We start from the raw sequence: 15,332 nt of genomic DNA, 5'->3' as shown, positions 1-15,332 counted from the left end.
AATTTAAAATGCAGCACTCAAGCTGTCAGAAATTATGTTCTGTTGTTGTTCAGTGGACTGTCAAAGCAATATTAAACTGATCACAGCTGCTGCCTCTGCTGTATCCAGTCATTGGACAAATGTAATAGTCTTACAATTTAAAATCCATTGCAGGGTAAACAAAAACTATTCCTCTATTAAGTAAAGGGTTCTCATTAAGAGAATGGGAGTTTGGATGTTAGCTGCTGTTAGCCCTTGTTAGCTGCTGCCAGCCAATAATCTTGCCAACCTGGTCAATTTACCTCCAGGCATCAAGCTGTATCTGACAACCAACAGCAAGAATCCATCAGGCAAAGGCAAGCTGCTGCTGATACCCCAGAGAGCCATACTGCGGGTTTCAAACCCTTCAGGTAATACCAGTCAACAGTCCTTTCCGGGTAAGTGAAATTTTGCACTCCTGAGACACCTCCAGTAGTATTTTTGCACCCCAGAACATGTGTCCCTTTTTAATACAGGTACAGATCTTACCTTGCTCTACTGGATATTAACCATCATCGTTTTAGTATTAATGTTCAAATGAACACGAACGAAAATTTTTGCACAAAATTTTAAATTTGTACATAAATAGATATTTTACGAATGAATAAAAGAGAAATAGTCTTTCAGTAGAAAGCTGGTCATTTGTCCTTGCCAGAGGAGGGAGTGTTAGATAAAAATAACTTGACAGCAACCCTTTTTGCCCAACTAGTAATGGGTAGTTAATGATTGCAGACTACTATTGTTTTGATTCGTATTGACCCGAAACATTGATTTTTCCAGGGAACATTTTTGGTTGGCCAGCCAGCACCTCAGGGCTCTGGGAAGCAGGTGGTGGCAGGATCTGCTAGTCACAGTGTGCCCTCTTCTGGTCAGCAACAGACGATCCTTGCGCAGGTACAGTTTTAATATTCGAAGTCTTTGACATGCAATCTGTAGTTGCCCAGAATTACATATTTAATCCTCATTATCAAAAGAGTTGTTTTGAGGCTTGTACATTAAATTACACCGAACTTTGATTTCACAGACAGTTCTGTTATGTTGTGTCCAATGCTCTTCTGACCCATTGTTTAATCAGAAAATGTGCTAACCACCTTCAACCATTTGTCTATTTTGTTTACAGTTATTTACATAACCTAAGATGATGATTTTTCTGAACACTCCCAATCAGTTTGGCTTCACTGTAAAATGTAAATAATGTTTTCCAGCCAGTTATGACTTATTTATTTTGTCTGGCTGAATCGTGGCTTTCCAAACAGTGAACATGGGGGGGGTTCCTACGTCACAAACTAACCTCATTAGTGTCTGCTGCTGTGCAAGCCTGTATGGCTCTTCCCCTACACTGACTAACCATGTTGGAAAAATAATGCTGGCAGAATTTGAAAAATGTAAGGCACTTGCAGACTTGGCATTGTTGACAACAGTGTTGCAGACTAGCGTTTCATCTGAAGGTCGCTTCAAGCCTCCTTTGTGGTGTTTTTTTCACATGCTTGTTAAGGCATGTTTTTCTAACTGAAGATTGACTGCAGGTTAATAATCAGTGTGGATTTAGTAGTTATGTGCTGGTAAAGTACAACACTGTTCATAAACACTCAGTAGGCCACTTTACAATATTGCAGTGAAAAAGTCATTGAGAATAGATGTTTTAAACTTGTTAGGTGTGAGGCACCAACTGAAAGGCAACACGATTCTAGTACATCCACCATGGGCCATAAAGTTCCTTGAACTGATGTATTCTTGTACCGACTGCCTAAAATAAATAGCGCTAAGTTTACAGCAGTTTTTTCTTTTAAAAAAAATGGTGTTTCCGTAAATAACTTTAGTGTTCCCTTCTAGTTCTGTCAGTTTGTTTTCCTGTCACTGAATTATTTGTGATGCAAGGCTTGTCTTTTTGCTTTATTTATATTTTTTAAAAGGTCGCTGGCCAGATAGCTACAGTGAAATTATCTGACGGCTCAGTGAAGACAGTAGCTGCTGCAACCTACCTGTCGAAGCCTGGAACCACCACCCTGCGAATGACAGGGGCAGTGATTACCGCCAGCTCCATCTGAGCCATCGTGGCTGCCAGCAGCGCTGCAGGAGCTGCACCACAGGTCAGTCAAAACAAGAACTCGCCTCGTCCGGGAAGAATCTAAATGGTTTGAGCAGAGGGAGAGATTTGATTTTAATTTATTTTTGGAGCTACATGAGAGCTTCCTCTGTCCAAGCCCAACTCAATTGTGGCCTGAATACCCCCTGACATTTCACTAACAGTGACTGACAATTGTGATAGGTTGTGTGTTGTTTTGTGATGAGGACTCCAGCAGGGAATGAAATTGTCAGCTTAACCACTCATCCACATGTACTTTTTAGCTTTTTAAAACTTGAATATGCCATACTGGTAGACATACAAAAGTACTAGGTGGTTTTTTTTAAGGGTTTTATTTTGTCTGTTTTAAATGTGGCAGAAGAGGAACGTTATTTTTATTTTTATTTTTTACCAGAACCGGCACCCCTGTAAGTGTAGATATCCTCAACAAATATGTTTGTCAGAGCAGATTCAAAGGCAATACATCTTATAAGATTCCCTGAACAGAAGTTGCATAAATGTGAACAGCATTTCATTATTCTCAGACCAGAAAAAACATTTAATGAAATAGGCTGCCTAACCGTGGACAAACTAAGAAAGACAAATGTTACAGGATTATTTTGCTAGACTTTTTTTCTTAATATTGCTAAGGGGTGGACAGTACATAACATCTATCCACACTGTGATAGTACATTTCAAACATCATTTGACCACACACACAAACACACACACACATATATATGTGTGTATGTATGTATATATAGATATATATATATGTGTGTGTGTATGTGTGTGTGTGTGTGTATGTGTATATATACATATATGTATGTATGTATGTTATATTACTTCTACTAAAATAGATGGTGATCACAGGCTAAAAGGAGCATTTTAAGACATTTCAGTATAACCATTGCCAAACAGAAATGCTGTAAATGTGACAGAAATTCAAGGAAAGCTGCTGTTGTCCTCCATCATGAGGTCATTAGATGTGCACCATGAAACCCACGCAATGAGATAGAATAAGGTAGTAGCTTTTGTGTATGAAACATGCAATCTGGGTGTATTGTATTTTTGATATTAAGTGATGGATATATTGAGCATTAATAAATAGATTACTACATTGTAATTATGTTTTAAAAGACACCAGTTGTGAAAGGAATCTAGTTACTCAAAGCAAACATGTGCAGGTTGCAATTCAAACCAGTATTAGTAGGCACTGAAAATGATACATGCTTTGCAGCTAATTGGTTTTTTAGGGGGTATTACTCTCCTCTTTTAATTCTGTTTACAACCATTCTGTTGTTCCAATATTTTTCTTGTCTGTTATTCAACTCATTTGAACCTACATGATTCTATCTTATGCTGTTGAGTAGTCATGTTAAGCTTTCCAAATTCTGCTTTTGATAACAGGTACTGTACATTGGCCAGAACGATTTAGCTGTAGGACCAAACCCATTGGGTTTTTAAAAACAACATGATTCTTTTAATGATTTTATGTATTGTGTCTCATGTGAGGGCTCGCCTGTAGACTGTGCTCGTTTTGTGTAGGAAATGTAATTGTGGTAATATTTAATCTGCTTCTATCCTTCCCAGAAATCTGATGGAGGGAGCCTGACTTTGTGGCTACATCCACCCAAGGGGTGAAACCTGCTGTCCAGCAGCCCATTCTAGTAGCGCAGAGCCAGGCAGGGGTCATTGGGGCTGCAAGAGTGTCGTCCCTTCAGCGGTCAGTGTTGCTAAGAGTGTGAGCACTTCAGTGGTGACTGTCACCAAGAGCATCAATCCTTCAGTGGTGACTGTCACCAAGAGCATCAATCCTTCAGTGGTGACTGTCACCAAGAGCATCAATCCTTCAGTGGTGACTGTCACCAAGAGCATCAATCCTTCACTGGTCACTGTGGCCAAGAGCAGCAGCCCTTCAATAGTCACAGCAGCGTCCTTGAGTTCCAGCTCAAGCACAGCAAGCGGGAAGACTGCAGCTGCTTTGTCAGGTTAGCACCATTTTCTACACAACTGGATAAAGGGAATGTATCAGCTTCAATTTCAATTCAAATTGAATAGAATTAAAGTTATTTATAATTATGCAGTGTGAAGCCAACTGGCCTTTAAACCCACTTGCTTTGTTAATCCACCAACTTGACAAGGCAGTAGACCGCCATAATACATTTTACAAAGCAGTAGAAACACAGGAAAAGGGTGCAGGGGTCAACCATTCCTTCTGAACCTAGGTTTCAAAACTTCATTAAGCAGCTATATAATTCACTAGTTTTAAAGAAGGCTTTTATTGACCTTAAAATTCAAAGATAAGGACTGAAACTGGCTGGAAATCTGATTTAAGGAATTTTCTAAATTCAAAATGTATTCTATATAACATCAGTCCCTGGAATTTGGGCCATAATAGTTGGATTTTGATTTTTTCTATTATTAAATCTAATGCAAGTAATGTCTCTTTTCTCCATTTCTATAGGCATGTTGAAGATTCATTCAGGTCAGTCCAACAGTCAGCAAGCTGTGCTGACCATCCCTGCCAGCCAGCTCAAACAGCTTGGTGTGAGTTCAGCAGCAGGAGGGGTTCAGACTGTCCTTATGCCTGTCAGCAAAGGTACTGTGCACAGTGGGGGGCTGGAAGCAGTTTTACCTTGTCAGTATCATGTCACATATTAGTGTTTCAGGTTTATTGCAAATGCTTGCGAGTAAATCCTGCAAATTTTAGTCTCTTAGGACAGTGGTTCTCAACCCTGGTCCTGGGGAGCCACTGTGTCTGCTGGTTTTCATTTCACAGCTCTCAATTACTTAACTAGACCCTTAATTGAACTTATAAGGTGCTTTATTAAACCTTTTTAATTGTTTTAACCAGTGGCAGATTCCAAGTTATCTATAACATGTTATAAGTAACTTAAACTCTGCAACTGTTTAAGAGCTGAAAACAATTAAAGGTATAATTAAGCAAATTATCACTTAAATTAAGGGTCTAGTTAAGTAATTGAGAGCTCAGCTGGAATGAAAACCAGCAGGCACAGTGGCTCCCCAGGACCAGGGTTGAGAACCACTGTCCAAGGGCATCAAGGCTTTAAATATCTGCTCTGAAGATTATATAGTTTATATTTAAGGTGCTCTATTTTAAAGTAACTAAAAGCCTGGAAGCGGGAAACTTTGATATTATAATGAGATTCATACATTTGCATACAAAAGTAGTTTGAAATGAACATTCATAACTAAACTACCGCGGCAGGGATGAAACGAAGTTACGGGAATGAAAATTACTTTAGTACATTGCGGGCAGGTCTAAGAAGTCACAAAAACCTACGAAAAGCCAAGATGCGAAAGAAAAATCAATGACACATAGAGCCCCATGTCTATTAAAACTCAGGTTTTGAAAAAATGAAAAAGGCTACCAGTCGAACCTCTTGGCATTTAATTTATTTTAGTATTTCTAAATTCAGCACTATTGGATATTTAATGTGTATGTGTGTGGCAAAGTGGCTAGTGGAGGGGAACAGGTAAAACGGTGATGCGATGCAGGAGTGACAGGCAGACAACAGTTTCCAGTGAAAAGGTGCTTTTATTTATAATCCAGGTCTGGTGACCGTTAAATAATAAATCCCCGGCTATACACAACAATGTGTAAAGCACGGGGATAGCAATAACACAGACACAGTCCCGAACAAAACGAACACACGGTCACCAGTCCTGGGTGAGTGCAGACGTGCTTGTGGTGGGTGAAGACACTGTATTTCGTGACGGTTCCGTGCAGTGGTGATCCGGATTGTGCTGACCCTGGTCGACAGCTCCGGATAGGTGAGTTAACTGTCTGGTGGTGCAAAACGCAGACAATTACAAAACAAACACAACAATACACAAGACGTAATTCTCTGCAACAACGAGAGCTCCTCTCTCGATCCTTCTCTCTCCGAACATTTACCCAAACGAAGGAAAAGACCAGCGTTACCCTGGCCCCTATATGTAATCCCGCATGATATCGAGATAAACGGTTGCAGCTGCCTTATTACTTGCAGCTGCCTCTTGTTTACCTCTCAAATCAATACGGTCTTACAACAGAGTCGCGCTTCTTTCCAGGCTGACCCACTTCCCTGACCCGGAAACGAACTGTCAGGCCAGCCCTTCCAGATGCTTCTCCTCCCGTTCTTTAGCGCCCTCACAGGTTGGGAGGAAGATTTATCACCAGAACTCATCTTTCCGTCACATATCCCACCGCTCAGAGTGGAGCCGAAGGAACACTCGGCTAAATCTACCTTCCCCATTACTCCCCCCTCCCGGGAAAAATAATCCGCATTTTGGTGGTCTTTCCCCGCACGGTGTACCATGTGGTACATGAAGGGCTGCAATGCCAGATACCACCGAGTTATCCGGGCATTGCTGTCCTTCATTGTGCTTAACCACTTGAGTGGGGCGTGGTCTGTGACCAGATCAAATGAGTGTCCCAGCAGGTAGTATCGTAAAGAGTGAGTAGCCCATTTAATGGCCAAACACTCTTTTTCGACTACGGAGTAGTTGCGTTCCCGAGGTAACATTTTTTTACTGAGGTATAATATCGGGTGCTCTACTCCAGCTACTTTTTGGGACAAGACTGCACCCAAACCTACATTCGATGCGTCGGTGTGGAGGATGAATCTCTTGGTGAAATCTGGAGTAATAAGAGTGGGGGCCTGGCAAAGTGTACGCTTAATAGTATCAAACGCTCCCTGACACTCAGCTGACCATTTAATTAAATTTGGAGCACTCTTTTTGGTGAGGTCGACTAACGGGTTAACCACTGTGGCGTACTCGGGGATGAAGCGGCGGTAATAACCGGCTAAGCCCAGTAGTGACCTCACCTGAGTCTTGGTTTTGGGGATCGCTGCATCAACCAAAGCCTGGATTTTGGTGACTACAGGTCTCACCCTTCCATTCCCCATTAAAAATCCCAAATATTGAGTCTCTGTTTTGGCAAACGCACATTTCCTCAAGTTAGCTGTCAGCCGGGCTGCCCTTAGAGACTGAAGAACGGCTGCAACCCTAGCCAAATGCTCTCGCCAGGTGGAGCTGTATATCACCACGTCATCAATATACGCTGCTGCATATTCATGATGTGGGCGTAAAACCTGATCCATCAGTCTCTGAAAGGCAGCGGGCGCACCATGTAGCCCAAACGGCATGGTTTTAAAGTGGAACAGCCCTTCTGGTGTTGAAAATGCGGTTTTCTCTCTGGAGCTGCGGGTTAAAGGGATTTGCCAGTATCCCTTCGTCAGGTCCAGAGTGGAAATAAACCTCGCTTTTCCCAGTCTGTCTAAAAGTTCGTCGACCCGAGGCATGGGATATGCATCGAACTTAGCAATAGCGTTCACCTTTCTGAAATCCACACAGAAGCGGTTGGTGCCGTCTTTCTTAGCCACTATGACAATCGGACTGCACCACTCGCTCCTGGAAGGCTCAATCACCCCAAGCTCGAGCATATCCCATACCTCTTTGCGAACGCCACTTCGTCGACTTTCCGGGATCCGGTACGGTCTCTCTCGCACTGTGACACCTGGTGGAGAGATAATGTCATATTCAACTAAGTTTGTCCTGCCGGGCACGTCAGAAAAAACATCGCTGAACTCCTCAATAAGCTTACGCAGCTCTCTTTGCTGATCTGGAACCAATTGTTCCCCCATAGAAATCGCTCTTGTGCTCGGGGTCTCTGAACAGGGACCTAAATCATCCTCCATATTGCCTGGGGCTATAAATAAGACCTCCCTTGCCTGCCAGGGCTTTAATAAATTGACATGATAAATTTCACGTTCATTTCGGCGATCGGGCTGTCTAATTTCATAATTTACTTTCCCTATAGCCCGAATCACCTCATACGGCCCCTGCCATTTAGCACACAGTTTCGATTCTGATGAGGGAAGTAGCAGCATTACCTTGTCCCCTGGTCGAAAGGTTCGAATCCGTGCATTTTTGTTGTAATGCTGCTGTTGTCGGTGCTGAGCCGATCTGAGGTTGTCTTGGGCCAAACGACCGACCAAATCCAGGCGATCTCGTAGTAGGAGCACATACTTCACTACATTTTTAGACGAGCCTTTGTGCTCCTCCCACCCCTCCCTCAGCAGGTCGAGAATGCCGCGAGGCTGCCGGCCGTACAGGAGCTCAAAGGGGGAGAACCCCGTTGAACTCTGCGGCACTTCTCTCACTGCAAAAAGGAGGTAGGGAAGAAGCGATGCCCAATGTTTCTGCTCCTGTGTTACAAATCGCCTCAGCATCGACTTTAAGGTCTGATTAAAACGTTCAACCAAACCGTCCGATTGTGGATGATAAACGGACGTCCTGATGGGACGTATTTTTAATATTTTGTACACCTGCTGTAACGTATTGGACAAAAAATTGGTTCCGTGATCAGTCAAAATCTCCTTGGGGATCCCTACTCTAGCCATAATCTGCGCTAACTCGGTGGCTATTGCAGCTGCACTAGTGGACCTCAATGGAACTGCCTCTGGGTATCGCGTTGCATAATCCACCACTACTAATATATGCGTATACCCAGAGTCAGAAGGTAGCAAAGGGCCCATTATGTCCATTGCAATGCGCTCGAACGGAGTGGAAATAATCGGCAGTGGGACCAAAGGAGCGGGGCGCACTCGACCTGGCGCTACTCGCTGGCAGTCTGGGCATGTGGCTACATATTTCGACACATCAGTATGAAGACCGAGCCAATAGAATCGAGCCAATATTCGCTCCCTCGTCTTCTCGGCTCCGAGGTGCCCCGCAAAAGGGATATCATGCGCCAGCCTCATGACCTCGGTCCGACAAGACGGGGGAACCAATAATTGTGTTACAGGCTGTCCTGTGCCCGCGGCTAGGTTTACCCTATATAGTAATTGCCCCTTTATACTGAAATGTGGATATACTAGCGGCCCAGCGCCATCAACATCCTTACCTTCAATGGACCGGACCTGCCCCCAAGCGTGCACCAGTGACGGGTCGTTCTTTTGGCCCCACACTAGGTCCGCGCTTGAGTACCACGGGTCCGGTATATTGAGAGGGGCTGGAATAACCTCTGCCCTAGTCGGCCCAGTAACCTCGCTCTCTCGGTCGCACTGCGTTCCCACTCCCTTCGACTGGCGTTTGTTACCATTACAGCACTCTCCCACCAGACCCCAGCCTTGTCTCAAAGACGCTCCCTCCCATTTCGCGGTCCGTCTCTCCTTATTTGTTTTTCTAGGACGGAACAGAGGGGAAAACATTTCAGGATGAAAAGGAAACACATCACCAATCCGTTCCTTTTTCCCTTTTTCTGCCACGTTTACGTGTGTGGCTGAGACTGCCATTATTTGCACCAATTCTTTGAATTTTGGCCAGTCTCGGCCCAGAATAACTGGGTGCGGCAACCTTTCCGCCACCCCGACTACAAGGTGACGTTTTATCGGTCCTACCGATAAATATACTTTTAGGGTGGGGTATGCCGCCGTGTCTCCATGGATACAGGAGATGGCCACCTGACCTTGTGGCCGCCACGACATACCGCCCAAGAGAGCTGTCCTGATCAAGGTCTGCTCACACCCTGTGTCCACTAACGCGTGGGTTTTCACATTCCCTAAAACCACGTCAATCAGACAGGGCCCCTCCCAACCGTTTTCCCCCTGCTTACCCGTTCCAGGTGTCCAGTTGCATGCAGCCACGTCACACTCCATAGCAGCGGGGCATGACCTGGCCCTATGTCCTGGCTGGTTACACCTAAAACAGAGTGGAGGGACAGAGGGGGCATAGGTTAAATATCTGTCCCGCTGCTGGTAGGGCAACGGGGCAGGGGCAACACCTCTACCCCAGCTGGGGGCCATCCTCGGTCTCCATGGGGGGGAGGCAAGGGGGCCCAACGGGGTCGGCGGTCTGGGAGGTCTGGGTGCCGGGAACGAGGGTGATGGTGGTGGTGTTGGAGGAGAGGGAGGGAGAGGTTGGTTCCTGAGCAGGGCAGGGGCTGACAGGATCCCGACCCGGGCTGACGTCAAAGAGTCCTCAAAATCTTCGGCCAATTTGACCGCCTCCTCCAGGGTGTCAGGGTTGTGGCGCCGTACCCACGCCTGAGTTTCGGCGCCGACCACATGGCAGAATTGTTCCACCACAATGGCTTCCCCCATTTGTTGAGCGGTCTTCTTCTCTGGGGTCAGCCAATGGACCATGTGGTCGCACAACCGCTGTGCCACCACCCTGGGGCGTGTCTCCGGGGCTCTCCGGTACTCGCGGAACCGCGTCCGGTGGGTCTCCGCGGTGATGTTGAGACGACGGAGGATAGCCTGCTTGACTAGGTCATAGTCAGTGGCGTACTGGTCGCTCAGGGCTTGGTAAGCTGCCTGCGCTTCCCCGATCAGGCAAGGTCCTAGCTGGCTTGCCCAGAACTCCCGAGGCCATCCCGCCGCGGTTGCCAGCCGCTCGAACGCCACCAAAAATGCCTCCGGATCATCCTCCGCCGTCATTTTCATGGCCCGTGCCTTCGGGGCCGACATCAATGATGTTCCGGTAGGGGTCGCTCCTGCAGCAACGATCAGCCCTACCCGTTCAATGAGCGCCGTATAGCGCTCCTCCCTCCGTCTCTCCTCTGCATCCCGTCTGGTCTCCAGTGCCTGCAGCAACTCCGCCAGCGCGTTGCGGTCCATAGTCCCGTGTTCTGACACCACGTGTGGCAAAGTGGCTAGTGGAGGGGAACAGGTAAAACGGTGATGCGATGCAGGAGTGACAGGCAGACAACAGTTTCCAGTGAAAAGGTGCTTTTATTTATAATCCAGGTCTGGTGACCGTTAAATAATAAATCCCCGGCTATACACAACAATGTGTATAGCGCGGAGATAACAAAAACTGGGCACAGTCCCGAACAAAACGAACACACGGTCACCAGTCCTGGGTGAGTGCAGACGTGCTTGTGGTGGGTGAAGACACTGTATTTCGTGACGGTTCCGTGCAGTGGTGATCCGGATTGTGCTGACCCTGGTCGACAGCTCCGGATAGGTGAGTTAACTGTCTGGTGGTGCAAAACGCAGACAATTACAAAACAAACACAACAATACACAAGACGTAATTCTCTGCAACAACGAGAGCTCCTCTCTCGATCCTTCTCTCTCCGAACATTTACCCAAACGAAGGAAAAGACCAGCGTTACCCTGGCCCCTATATGTAATCCCGCATGATATCGAGATAAACGGTTGCAGCTGCCTTATTACTTGCAGCTGCCTCTTGTTTACCTCTCAAATCAATACGGTCTTACAACAGAGTCGCGCTTCCATCCAGGCTGACCCACTTCCCTGACCCGGAAACGAACTGTCAGGCCAGCCCTTCCAGATGCTTCTCCTCCCGTTCTTTAGCGCCCTCACAGGTTGGGAGGAAGATTTATCACCAGAACTCATCTTTCCGTCACAATGTGTTGTGGATGAAATAAACTACATCGAAAAGCCTTGGCTAGCTTGATTTGCTATGCATTATGGTAATCTTCATTGGCATTTGCCTGGTCAACAATCTTCATCAACACAATCAAGCACTTAAAAACCATCCTGCTACTACACGTATACAGTTAAAAATATGTTTAAGTTATAGCTAAGACTACTTTAAAGAATTCTACTGAAACAAATAAAGAACACTGTGGGTCAGATTTGTGAAATAAAATAAGCATACATTTTTGTTATGTGTTAAATGGTTTTGTGCAAACAATTCATATATTTGGTGGCAACAAAACATAGATGCCTCTTTTACATAATATAAGAGCATCTGACATATCCCCTTGTTAAATAAATACTCTGTTTGAAATGTTCAGGTCTTTTCTCCTCATGTTTTTCAATAGTGGTCCAGTCCCAGTCGACCAGTAAAGTCACAACAGCTGCAGTAGGAAGTGGACTATCTGCAGCAAACAGCTAGCTCACCAGCAGCACTGTTCCATCCACACCGACCACATCCACTGCACAAGGTTACCAATCTTTACTTACCATAGACATTGAAAAATAGTAGACAAAAAATGACATGATGGTTTCTATGTATTTATGTTTCCAAGTTACACCATTCATGCATCCTTAATGTCCATTCAGAGTTGACTTGCTTATTTTATTTGGGTTAGTCGTGGATTATTTATTATGAAACCTTCTGTGATGCGACTTATTAATTTCTGTAGAGGATCATTATCTTCAATATTATTTAGCACCTTTTGTCCCCATTTATTAGTGTAAAGTCTGGCATGGCATTTGTATAGAAATGTGTGTGAATATTTATGACTGAACAAATACAGCACAATTACAGGGTCATTGCAGGTCAAGTGGACCAAAGGGGGTTGACTTACCATGGAGCACTAGTTACACTAGATACTCATCTTAAGCGAGGAAGAAATACCTCCCCAGAATTTTGACTCTTTGGCTTGAATGAACCTTAGTTAAAGTCATAACCATTGTTCTAACCCTAATTCAGTGTACTGTATTGGAATGTAAAATGCTAGAATACGAAAACAGCACTGCAGTGTGGCCGGAGGACCGTTGCAGGTGAAGAGAGAAGTATGAAGTAACCTTTTGGAAACACATGCTTTAGAGACACCTGTGGCTGGATTGTTTACTTTTTCTCTGCAGTGAAGTCTGAGCCTGGTGTTGTGGGGCCGAGCAGCAGAGCAGTGCCCTCAGCTACCGGCAGCACTGCAGTGAAGGTAGAACAAGGCACAGAGGCATCACTTGAACTTATTAAGTAAGGACTGTTGTGTTTTATTTTAAGTTTAATCCACTGTACTTTGACTTGGTATCAGTTTTCTCCAACTTTTGAATCTCTCTGCAGGGGCATATTTTTTTTCAGATGTAGATAATGTCTAGCAGTTCTGAACTTGTTGGGAGTCCCATGCTAATTTCTCTTGCCTGGTTTTTTGGTTTTTTGGTTTCTTCCTCTTGCTGAATCCATGTCTAACTATGCACTTTATTTAACATGTTGGCTTTTTAAATTTTAAACTCCAGGACGACCTTCTAATAAATATAACCCCTTATACACAAACTTTTAGAAATAAGCTAACGTTTATTATTGAATTAGCACACCTTTCGTTCAAGTACTTCCATCAGCAACACCAAACCTACAGTACTATAACAAGTTGAGGATTCTCCCTGCCTAACATGTAGCGCAGCAAGCTTTAATTATCTCTTTGTTATTTTTTGTGTTACTTTATTTATTTTTTACATTTTGCAGCACTGAAAACTTGAAGAATCTACACCAACTTTTGACAGCCCTGGTGAAAAAATTTCCACTTATCATATATGAAAAAAGCAAGCATAGTTTCTGTAATGTTTTAATGGATACAAATGTATAGTATATCTGTTTATCACATTACTTCTCGGTCTCTAAAGTACATTTCTAAGCCTGGTCGTTCTGGCATGCAGGTTGATTGCCTGTCTGTCTATCAAACTCATATTTTTGCCAGAAGGAAGAGAAAATCTTATCCATTTGGAGGAAACTTGCTAAGGACATTCTTTTAAATGTTGATGTGTAGGTCAAATTAGCATTTTTATGTGTGGGTCGTGGATATCCTTTCTGATAGGATTAAAGTCACTGGCATATTTGGTGTTGATGATGATCATGCCTGAGATGCACTCAGCTTTGAGAATGTATGTTCAAACATGGATTGTTAATATGCTTGTGTGTGTAACTTTAAGCAGAGGACTCCAGTCCTTTCTGTGAGCTGTCTGTGGAGCAGTATTACAGCTGGAATATTGGAAAATCTTGTTCTGTATATAATGTTAGTATTGTATTGCTGTCTGCACATACCATAAAAAAATGACTAGGTGTCAAAATAGAGGTCTGCTTTGTGAATAGAAAATTAGTGTTACCTTGGATGTCGCTCATCATTAGTGGTTATTTCAACATAAACTGCCCCCAGATGGTTCTCTCTGATTAAAGAGTAGTAATGATGTAGGATATTGTAACTTTTTCCCCTCCTGGACTGGTCATGCTGATTGAAGAGCTAACTGTAGTGGAGCCACATCAGCACAAAACATGTTCCAGGAGCGGAACTGTTAATTTTCTGGGCACCAAAGAGTTATTTTTTGCCAACGCCTGTATGAATTTCTCAAGGACTAATTTGTTCCAACTCACTGATGGACAGTATGAGGTTTGTGTTTGATATGTTAACCTGGAGCTACTGCTGTTATTTCAGTCTTTTTATTTTTTAGCTTGGAATTGTAATATTCTAGTCTTGTTTTTTTGAAGATCCTGTTTAACATGGAATTTAAATGAGAAATGTTTGGTTAAATATAAGTAAAGATAACTATGATGCAAAGTTGACTGTAATTTAACCAAATGTTTGGCTGTCCATGCTTTACTGGCAGCAAGCAGTGGCTGTTAAGAAGCTCCTTCAGGAGATTTTCGATAAGTCCCAGAGATTTCAGAACATCACCCCTTTGAAAAACAAACAGATTGTGCAGTGGTGTCGTCAGCGCGGCTACACACCTCCTGACCTGGAGCCCATGAGAAGTGAAGAAGACTCCATCGAAGTTATCCTAACACAGATTGACAGCGAGCCTGGTGAGATCAAGGTCTCATTACAGTTATTGCATTCTGTTGTTTTCATTTCTTTGAAAGGCAGTTTTGTAGTAATCTGCAGATTATCTTTGGAAAGTCACTTCTGATGTTTGGATTCCCCTAGCTTATTCATCTTCTTTTGCATCAGATTAATAGTCATGAATGTGAGATGTGTTTGTACATTAGAATTTTACAAGGGATTGTATTTGTAGGTCATTACTCCATGTAGTTTAAAATGTGGAAAGACACTGTATCGTAGCAGATAATACATAGAGGGCCTAATTCACTCAGCATTTACTCTAGTGAACGATTCTGTTCTAAAATAGAAAAAATACCAATTTTATAAAAAATTGAAATAAGCTAGGTGTATGTGTGTTTTAAATTGGGTACAATTTTGCACTGTTGAAAATACTTAGGGAATCTGGCTTTTCGTGTAAAATTATTTGATGTATTTTAAACTAATACTTTTTATTCATTATACAAATTTGTTTTTATGATTATCTGTAGCTACCAGGACCGGGTATTAAATATGTTACGTCTAAATATAAAAAAAACACTTACACCTTTTAGAGAAGACATGAGGTAATCACACCCTGTGGCAAAGTGCCCGCCCCGTGTGTATTTTGTGTTGTGTGTTAATGTTGGTGTATAGTCATTGGTACACGGGATATAAACGGGTATGTGTAACATGTGTGTTTAAAATGTATATTTGTATTTAGGCACAAGGATTGCACAGCACTTCACGTGC

At 43.6% G+C, this 15,332-nt stretch overlaps 1 pseudogene; it reads left to right on the top strand.

Moving 5' to 3' along the window:
* LOC121326576 overlaps nt 1-15,332 on the top strand; it is a 51,375-nt pseudogene that overhangs the window by 28,159 nt on the left and 7,884 nt on the right.

Source organism: Polyodon spathula, chromosome 14 (assembly GCF_017654505.1).
Source record: "Polyodon spathula isolate WHYD16114869_AA chromosome 14, ASM1765450v1, whole genome shotgun sequence".
Lineage (NCBI taxonomy): Eukaryota > Metazoa > Chordata > Actinopteri > Acipenseriformes > Polyodontidae > Polyodon > Polyodon spathula.
The sequence above is the reverse complement of the archived record's forward strand: the minus strand, read 5'-3'. Positions and strand labels throughout refer to the sequence as shown.